The sequence below is a fragment of the Bufo gargarizans genome, chromosome 6 (assembly GCF_014858855.1).
Source record: "Bufo gargarizans isolate SCDJY-AF-19 chromosome 6, ASM1485885v1, whole genome shotgun sequence".
NCBI classification, from domain to species: Eukaryota; Metazoa; Chordata; class Amphibia; order Anura; family Bufonidae; genus Bufo; species Bufo gargarizans.
In genome coordinates, this window is record NC_058085.1 from 344,431,643 (window position 1) to 344,441,341 (window position 9,699).

Genomic DNA, 9,699 nt, shown 5'->3' on the forward strand with positions numbered 1-9,699 from the left:
TCATTACTGGCACATAATGGGGGGCTGTCATTACTGGCACATAATGGGGGCTGTCATTACTGGCACAAGGGGGGGCTGTCATTACTGGCACAAGGGGGGCTGTCATTACTGGCACATGATGGGGGGGCTGTTATTACTGGCACATTATTGGGGGCACTGAGGCCACAAAGAAGGGGTGTTTTATATAGGGGGCTCTGTACAGTAGAATTTTATACTGGGACACATTGTGGTGGGTACTATGAGGAAGGGGGGAGAGGAGTACTATGGGGTCATCTACGGAGGGGAACTAAGAAGGGGTATTTTATATGGTCTCTCTGTACAGTACAATTTTATACTGGGACACATTATGGTGGGGATTATGGGGAAGGGGGGAGAGGAGTACTATGGGGTCATCTACGGAGGGGAACTAAGAAGGGGTATTTTATACTTGCAAATTATGGGGGACACTAAGGGCATCTACTGGGGCATTTTATACTGGTACATTATGGGGGGCACTAGGAGGAAAGGGGGACAGGAGCACTATGGAGGCATTTACTGGGGGCACTATATAGGGGTATTTTATACTGGCGCATTATGGGGATATTAGCTCAACTGGGGGCATTACAAGGGGGTAATTTTTGCACTGTCACATTATAAGGAGAATTATTTCTACTGGGGGGCATTATGGTGGGCTTTATTACTCCCCCATGGTATGACCCCCTAGTAGCAGCACCAGCCTCTCCCTGCTCTGCTATCCCTCTGCCCCTTCTCCAAATCCTTATTATGAAATCTTTCTCATTAGGATAAAACACCTCATCAGCTCCGCCGAGCCCCCGGCCAAAGTGTGGAAGTGGCGTCCGAGATCCCCAAGGGCCAAGCCAAGTAATTGTAAGTTTTCATGTGAAATATGTTCATGTTATAAACACATATAGTCTACACTGTGCCACACAATATACAGTATACCTCTACACTGTGCCACACAATGTACAGTATACCGCTACACTGTGCCACACAATATACAGTATACCTCTACACTGTGCCACACAATGTACAGTATACCGCTACACTGTGCCACACAATATACAGTATACCTCTACACTGTGCCACACAATATACAGTATACCTCTACACTGTGCCACACAATATACAGTATACCGCTACACTGTGCCACACAATATACAGTATACCTCTACACTGTGCCCCACAATATACAGTATACTGCTACACTGTGCCCCACAATATACAGTATACTGCTACACTGTGCCCCACAATATACAGTATACCTCTACACTGTGCCACACAATATACAGTATACCTCTACACTGTGCCCCACAATATACAGTATACCGCTACACTGTGCCACACAATGTACAGTATACCGCTACACTGTGCCACACAATGTACAGTATACCGCTACATTGTGCCACACAATATACAGTATACCTCTACACTGTGCCACACAATATACAGTATACCGCTACACTGTGCCACACAATGTACAGTATACCGCTACACTGTGCCACACAATATACAGTATACCTCTACACTGTGCCACACAATATACAGTATACCTCTACACTGTGCCACACAATATACAGTATACCTCTACACTGTGCCCCACAATATACAGTATACCTCTACACTGTGCCACACAATGTACAGTATACCGCTACACTGTGCCACACAATATACAGTATACCTCTACACTGTGCCACACAATATACAGTATACCTCTACACTGTGCCATACAGTATACCTCTACACTGTGCCACACAATATACAGTATACCTCTACACTGTGCCACACAATATACAGTATACCGCTACACTGTGCCACACAATGTACAGTATACCGCTACACTGTGTCACACAATATACAGTATACCGCTACACTGTGTCACACAATATACAGTATACCTCTACACTGTGCCACACAATATACAGTATACCGCTACACTGTGCCCCACAATATACAGTATACCTCTACACTGTGCCACACAATATACAGTATACCGCTACACTGTGCCCCACAATATACAGTATACCTCTACACTGTGCCCCACAATATACAGTATACCTCTACACTGTGCCCCACAATATACAGTATACCTCTACACTGTGCCACACAATATACAGTATACCGCTACACTGTGCCACACAATATACAGTATACCGCTACACTGTGCCACACAATATACAGTATACCGCTACACTGTGCCCCACAATATACAGTATACCGCTACACTGTGCCCCACAATATACAGTATACCTCTACACTGTGCCCCACAATATACAGTATACCTCTACACTGTGCCCCACAATATACAGTATACCTCTACACTGTGCCACACAATATACAGTATACCTCTATACTGTGCCACACAATATACAGTATACCTCTACACTGTGCCCCACAATATACAGTATACCTCTACACCGTGCCCCACAATATACAGTATACCTCTACACCGTGCCACACAATATACAGTATACCTCTACACTGTGCCACACAATATACAGTATACCTCTACACCGTGCCACACAATGTACAGTATACCTCTACACTGTGCCACACAATATACAGTATACCTCTACACTGTGCCCCACAATATACAGTATACCTCTACACTGTGCCACACAATATACAGTATACCGCTACACTGTGCCACACAATATACAGTATACCGCTACACTGTGCCACACAATATACAGTATACCTCTACACTGTGCCACACAATATACAGTATACCTCTACACTGTGCCAAACAATATACAGTATACCTCTACACTGTGCCACACAATATACAGTATACCTCTACACTGTGCCACACAATATACAGTATACCTCTACACTGTGCCACACAATATACAGTATACCTCTACACTGTGCCCCACAATATACAGTATACCTCTACACGGTGCCACACAATATACAGTATACCTCTACACTGTGCCACACAATATACAGTATACCTCTACACTGTGCCACACAATATACAGTATACCTCTACACTGTGCCACACAATATACAGTATACCTCTACACTGTGCCACACAATATACAGTATACCTCTACACTGTGTAGTCTGTTCTATAAGCACCATTGTTTTGTGGTGGCGGACAGAAAATAATCTGGAAGTGCCCCTGCCGAGACCAGGCTCTGGATCCGCCACTGCACAGCTCATGCGTTATTATACTTTGTGATAATGAATATGCCCCTCCACTTTATTGCATTCTCAGAAACAAGCAGAGCATGGATGTCAATAAAATTATGCCCCCCTCCCCGGAAAAATTTCTGCGGACGCCCCTGTCTCACTCCTCTGCCTCTCATTATGGTGGCGTCTAAACCGCACCATATGGACCTTCTAACGTCACAGAGCCATGTGACAGTGCCCCCCACCCTGTACTGTGCCCCCCACCCTGTACTGTGCCCCTCACCCAGTACTGTGCCCCCTTATACCCTGCATTGTGCTCTCTTACCACACCCTGTACAGTGCCTCTCGTCATTCTATGTACTGTGCCCTCTTATACCCTTTTATCCAGTCACTGTATGGCCGTGTTATCCAGTTACTGTATGGCAGTTTTATCTGGTCACTGTATGTAAGTATCCAGTCACTGTATGGTGGTTTTATCCAATAACTGGATGGCCATAACTGTATCCTCTTCCCTGCCCACGCCACCTTTTTTAGACCTGGCATGAATGGGGAAAAGTTGCAGATTGCGGTGCTAAGTACCTTTACGCCACAATCTGTGTCAGAAATACTCACAATCTGTATTTCTGTTTTATAAATGACCCCTTAATTGTAGTATTATTCCAGGGCAGGGCTAATATTTTTATAGTACAGGTCCTTCTAAAAAAATTAGCATATTGTGATAAAGTTCATTATTTTCTGTAATGTACTGATAAACATTAGACTTTCATATATTTTAGATTCATTACACACAACTGAAGTAGTTCAAGCCTTTTATTGTTTTAATATGGATGATTTTGGCATACAGCTCATGAAAACCCAAATTTCCTATCTAAAAAAATTAGCATTTCATGAAAAGGTTCTCTAAACGAGCTATTAACCTAATCATCTGAATCAACTAATTAACTCTAAACACCTGCAAAAGATTCCTGAGGCTTTTAAAAACTCCCAGCCTGGTTCATTACTCGAAACCGCAATCATGGGTAAGACTGCCGACCTGACTGCTGTCCAGAAGGCCATCATTGACCCCCTCAAGCAAGAGGGTAAGACACAGAAAGACATTTCTGAACGAATAGGCTGTTCCCAGAGTGCTGTATCAAGGCACCTCAGTGGGAAGTCTGTGGGAAGGAAAAAGTGTGGCAGAAAACGCTGCACAACGAGAAGAGGTGACCGGACCCTGAGGAAGATTGTGGAGAAGGACCGATTCCAGACCTTGGGGGACCTGCGGAAGCAGTGGACTGAGTCTGGAGTAGAAACATCCAGAGCCACCGTGTACAGGCGTGTGCAGGAAATGGGCTACAGGTGCCGCATTCCCCAGAAACAGCGGCAGAAGCGCCTGACCTGGGCTACAGAGAAGCAGCACTGGACTGTTGCATGTCATTCGGAAATCAAGGTGCCAGAGTCTGGAGGAAGACTGGGGAGAGGGAAATGCCAAAATGCCTGAAGTCCAGTGTCAAGTACCCACAGTCAGTGATGGTCTGGGGTGCCATGTCAGCTGCTGGTGTTGGTCCACTGTGTTTTATCAAGGGCAGGGTCAATGCAGCTAGCTATCAGGAGATTTTGGAGCACTTCATGCTTCCATCTGCTGAAAAGCTTTATGGAGATGAAGATGTCATTTTTCAGCACGACCTGGCACCTGCTCACAGGGCCAAAACCACTGGTAAATGGTTTACTGACCAGGGTATTACTGTGCTCAATTGGCCTGCCAACTCTCCTGACCTGAACCCCATAGAGAATCTGTGGGATATTGGGAAGAGAAAGTTGAGAGACGCAAGACCCAACACTCTGGATGAGCTTAAGGCCGCTATGGAAGCCTCCTGGGCCTCCATAACACCTCAGCAGTGCCACAGGCTGATTGCCTCCATGCCACGCCGCATTGAAGCAGTCATTTCTGCAAAAGGATTCCCGACCAAGTATTGAGTGCAGAACTGAACATAATTATTTGAAGGTTGACTTTTTTTTGCATTAAAAACACTTTTCTTTTATTGGTCGGATGAAATATGCTAATTTTTGAGATAGGAATTTTGGGTTTTCATGAGCTGAATGCCAAAATCATCAATATTAAAACAATAAAAGGCTTGAACTACTTCAGTTGGTGTGTAATGAATCTAAAATATATGAAAGTCTAATGTTTATCAGCACATTACAGAAAATAATGAACTTATTTTTTTCATAAGTACATAAAGATTACATAAACCATCTGAGCATAACAGTAAACAATGTTGTAGGATAGAAACAACCGATTAATAATATAAATCATATAAAACAGCATCTTTATGTACTTAGGAAAAAAATAAGTATAAAATGTGAATAAAAAAAATTATTTACACAGAAAATAATGAACTTTATCACAATATGCTATTTTTTTTAGAAGGACCTGTATACTGTGATGTGAACCCACTTGAGGGGGGGGGTTCGTACAAAAATATGCTGTGGGGCCCAGTCAGTTCTAGCTAGTGAAGGCCTCTTACACAGTATAATGACCCCAGTGCCGCCTCCATACAGTATAACCTCCAGTGTGGGGGCCAATGGGGGTCATTATACTGAATGGGGCAGGCTCGGACTGGCCCACAGGGGTACAGGTGAATCCCCCGGTGGGCCCCTGAGCAAGGTGGGCCCCTAGTCTCCCACCCCCTGCACTAGTGGCACATAATACAGTAGATTTACTGTACTACATACATATTTTCAATGTACGGCACCTCAACCAGCCTATGTTCATATAAAAAACGTGTTAGATTATTTATTATACTTGAATGTATCCGTATGGTGGGCCCCCAAAATAAATTTTACTGGTGGGCCCTAGGTACCCCTGTCCGACACTGGAATGGGGGACAACTTAGGGTCATTATTCTGAATGGAGAGCCACTGTAGGGTCATTATACTGTGTGTGGGGGGGGGGGGCACTGGGGGGACATTATACTGTATGGGGGCCACTGGGGGTTATTATACTGTGTGTAGGGGCATGGGGGGTCATTATACTGTATGGGGGCCACTGGGGGTCATTATACGGTGTGGGAGCCACAGGGGTACATGTAAATGTAAAAAAATGCCACAAGGGGGCCCACTTAGATTTATCGCCCAAGGGTCCACATGAACCTGGAGCCGTCTCTGCGGGTAAGCATACCAGTTTCTAACACACTATCCGATGAAATGTTATTTGAGGATTGTGAGATTTGCATACAGAATTCTGCATTCCTTCCATTCTTCAAACTGCAGTTTTACTTGTGTTCTGTATGAAGGAATGTGGGTCGAACAGGATTTTTATACATCTTGTTTTTCTTACAGTATGGTCTGGCATAGCGCACATACAGTACATGGCTGCACAGAACACAAATATCAGGGCATAAGTTCATTTGAGCATAGCTACTTTTAGTGGGCACATATCTAGGCATAACTACTGTGAGGGGACACATATCTGGGCATAACTACTGCAAGGGAGCACTTATCTGGGCATAACTGCTGTGAGGTAGTGCATATCTGGGCAAAACTACCGTGAGGGGGCACATATCTGGTCATAACTACTGCTAGGGAGCACTTATCTGGGCATAACTACTGTGAGGGGGAACATATCTGGGCATAACTACGGTGAGGGGGCACATATCTGGGCATAACTACTGCAAGGGAGCACTTATCTGGGCATAACTGCTGTGGGGGGGGGGAACATATCTGGGTATAACTACTGTGAGGGGGCACATATCTGGGCATAACTATTGCAAGGGAGCACTTATCTGGGCATAACTGCTGTGAGGTGGCACATATCTGGCCATAACTACTGCAAAGGGGTATAATGTGGGCATAACTACTATGAAGGGCTAACAATTGTCCCGCTTTCAATTTTCTAAAGCTGAGAAGTATGAAACTGTGATGTCTCTTAAGTGGTATCCCATACACAGTGCGATGCTCCCTTAGGTGTCCTCCCCACAGAGACACATGCCTCTGCAATACCCCAGATAGGGCACCTGCAATTATTTATTATATATTGTAATGTCATATTGTTTTATGTATCTTCCGTAAGCTTCAGCAATGATAAGATAGGGTTGGCATTAGGAATAGAACTTACTATTCCATTCCTCCCCTCTTGGTGGGAGTGGGATGGTCCTAATTTCTGCCAGGAGAGGGAGTTCTAGAGAGAGTTATCTGAGCAAGCCTGGTCTGAAGGAGCACTAAAGATACAGCTCGTCTATGAAGACCACTACTCTAGAAGACTGCAGGGTCCCAGGCCACAGAAGATCAGCAAGCTACAGTGTTCACAGTCGGCAGAGTGTTCAGCACTACAGCTATACAGACTCTACTGCAGGTGAGGGGATAACAAGTTAAGACACCCAACACTACCGTTTAGGACAGGCACATGCAAAAGCATGCATATCACAAGTGGACACCTATAAACACAAGTGCTGACTTATTGTTCTTAGCAAAGGGAAATCAGGAGAAAGAGAAGGACTACTCTAGAGTGTTATTGTCTGCCATCTTGTCTGCCACCATACCTCATCATCTGAGAATGGAGACATTGCATCTTGAACAGATGAGAGCTGGATCAACTGTAATTCATCCTTTGCACTCAGTGAAGAAAAATGTTTGTTGTTCTTCTACATCTGCCTTGTCCTTTCATGTCACCTTTCCACTGCACTGAACTCCAGAGAGAGATGACCTAAGGGAGTACACCATGACACAACATCTCATCAGGACCACTACCTACTCTCATCCTCTACACTGGCTCCTCAGGGGCATGCTTCACCTCCTCAGTACAAACTGAATACTCACATTCCTCACATACCCTCCATGAACAGAGAAGAGCTGGTCTGCTCCCCTATTCTGTCTGGACTCTGTGGCTAGATGCAATGTCATCACTGCCGACACCGAACCACCGGCAGCAGAAGCATGGTGGAGCAGGGATCTGACAGCTCCCTACACCACCTTTGTGATCAACTATATCTACGTCCTGAAGATGCAGATACAATAAAGTCAGGAGATGCAGCAACCATCCCAAGACTGCAGGACAGAGGCTGCAATTAAGAAGGTCCTGCTGAATCTGGGACGGTTGGGATGCCTGCCAATGATGGATGTCAAAGGAGGAGATCCTGTATTATCCAGAAAAGAAAGATGCTAGGTAGAACTGGCTCCTGCAGTGGTGGACCCTGCCTAGCCCTGAAGTATTTGGTCACCCATTTATTCCGATGCTATACAACTTATCCTCTACAGTGACTGGCAACATCAGCTGGGTCTTCAAGATGATCTTTTTATTACCAGTATGACTATTTTTTAAGAGACCAATTTTTTGTTAGTGAAAAATCCCTCTTAAAGGGTAACTGTCATGTTTTCATCAACAAATCAATTTTAGCATATGTTACTGCAGCAGCAGCATTATGCATATAGCAATCTTTAGTTTCTTCACATACCAATGTTTTCCTTGAGTTTTTCCCTTAGTTACGGCTGTTTAAACATTTACAATATGAGAACCTTCTCAAGATGGCTCCTCTGCCAGTTCTCTGAGGCCAAAACTACTCTCCCTCACTTCCCATGCACACTTGCTGTAGCCAGCAGCTCCCTGTCAGCCAATCAGATTGGGTTACTGAGAGACACGCCTCCTCACTCTGAAGCCTAATGCAGGCATGCAGTGTGAAGGACCGCCCCCCTCTGTCTTCTGTTTATACTAAAAGGAAGACAGACAAGCCCTTGAAACGGTCTTTTAAGGGAGCAGTGGAAAGGGACAGAGGACATTAATGAAAGCTGTTGTTATAAGGTACTTATAGATCTTTTGGCAGTCATTGACAGATTAACTCAGGTATACATGCCTAGCTCTAATAGACTAGCAAATAAAAATAAAAAATGACAGTTACCCTTTAACTCTATGACCACATGAAGGGAATTAGTAGGAACAATTCAATGCCCGGACCAGTGGCGTACCGCCCATAGAGGCAGACCACGCCACTGCTATGGGGCCCGCGGCACTGGGGGGCCCGTAGCGCAGATAAGGCCCCGCCCACTGATGACCAGCAGCCGGCTATGCGGCTGCTTTTCTCCCCAGGGCCCCCCCCATGTTTAGCTGAATCGCCTCCCAGAGGCGCGGCTAAGTCCTAGACACCCGCCCCCCTCCTCAGCGCTGCGCTCTGAAACACCCAATCCTCCTCTCGTCGGCGTCCCAAATCCCGCGCAGGCGCAGTGCCGGCGATTGCCTGCGCCTGCGCTCTGATAATACGGCTGAGGGCAACAGCTTCAACATCGTCACTGGGCATGCGCCGAGCCCAGTGACGATGTTGAAGCTGTTGCCCTCAGCCGTATTATCAGAGCGCAGGCGCAGGCAATCGCCGGCACTGCGCCTGCGCGGGATTTGGGACGCCGACGAGAGGAGGATCGGGTGTTTCAGAGCGCAGCGCAGCGCTGAGGAGGGGGGCGGGTGTCTAGGACTTAGCCGCGCCTCTGGGAGGCGATTCAGCTAAATGATGGAGGCGTTAGAGTTTTCATATTTAGGCGGGCACGGGCACGGCACTAATCAGAGGGGCACCGTGGAGAAAGAAAAACGCCCCTCTGGGC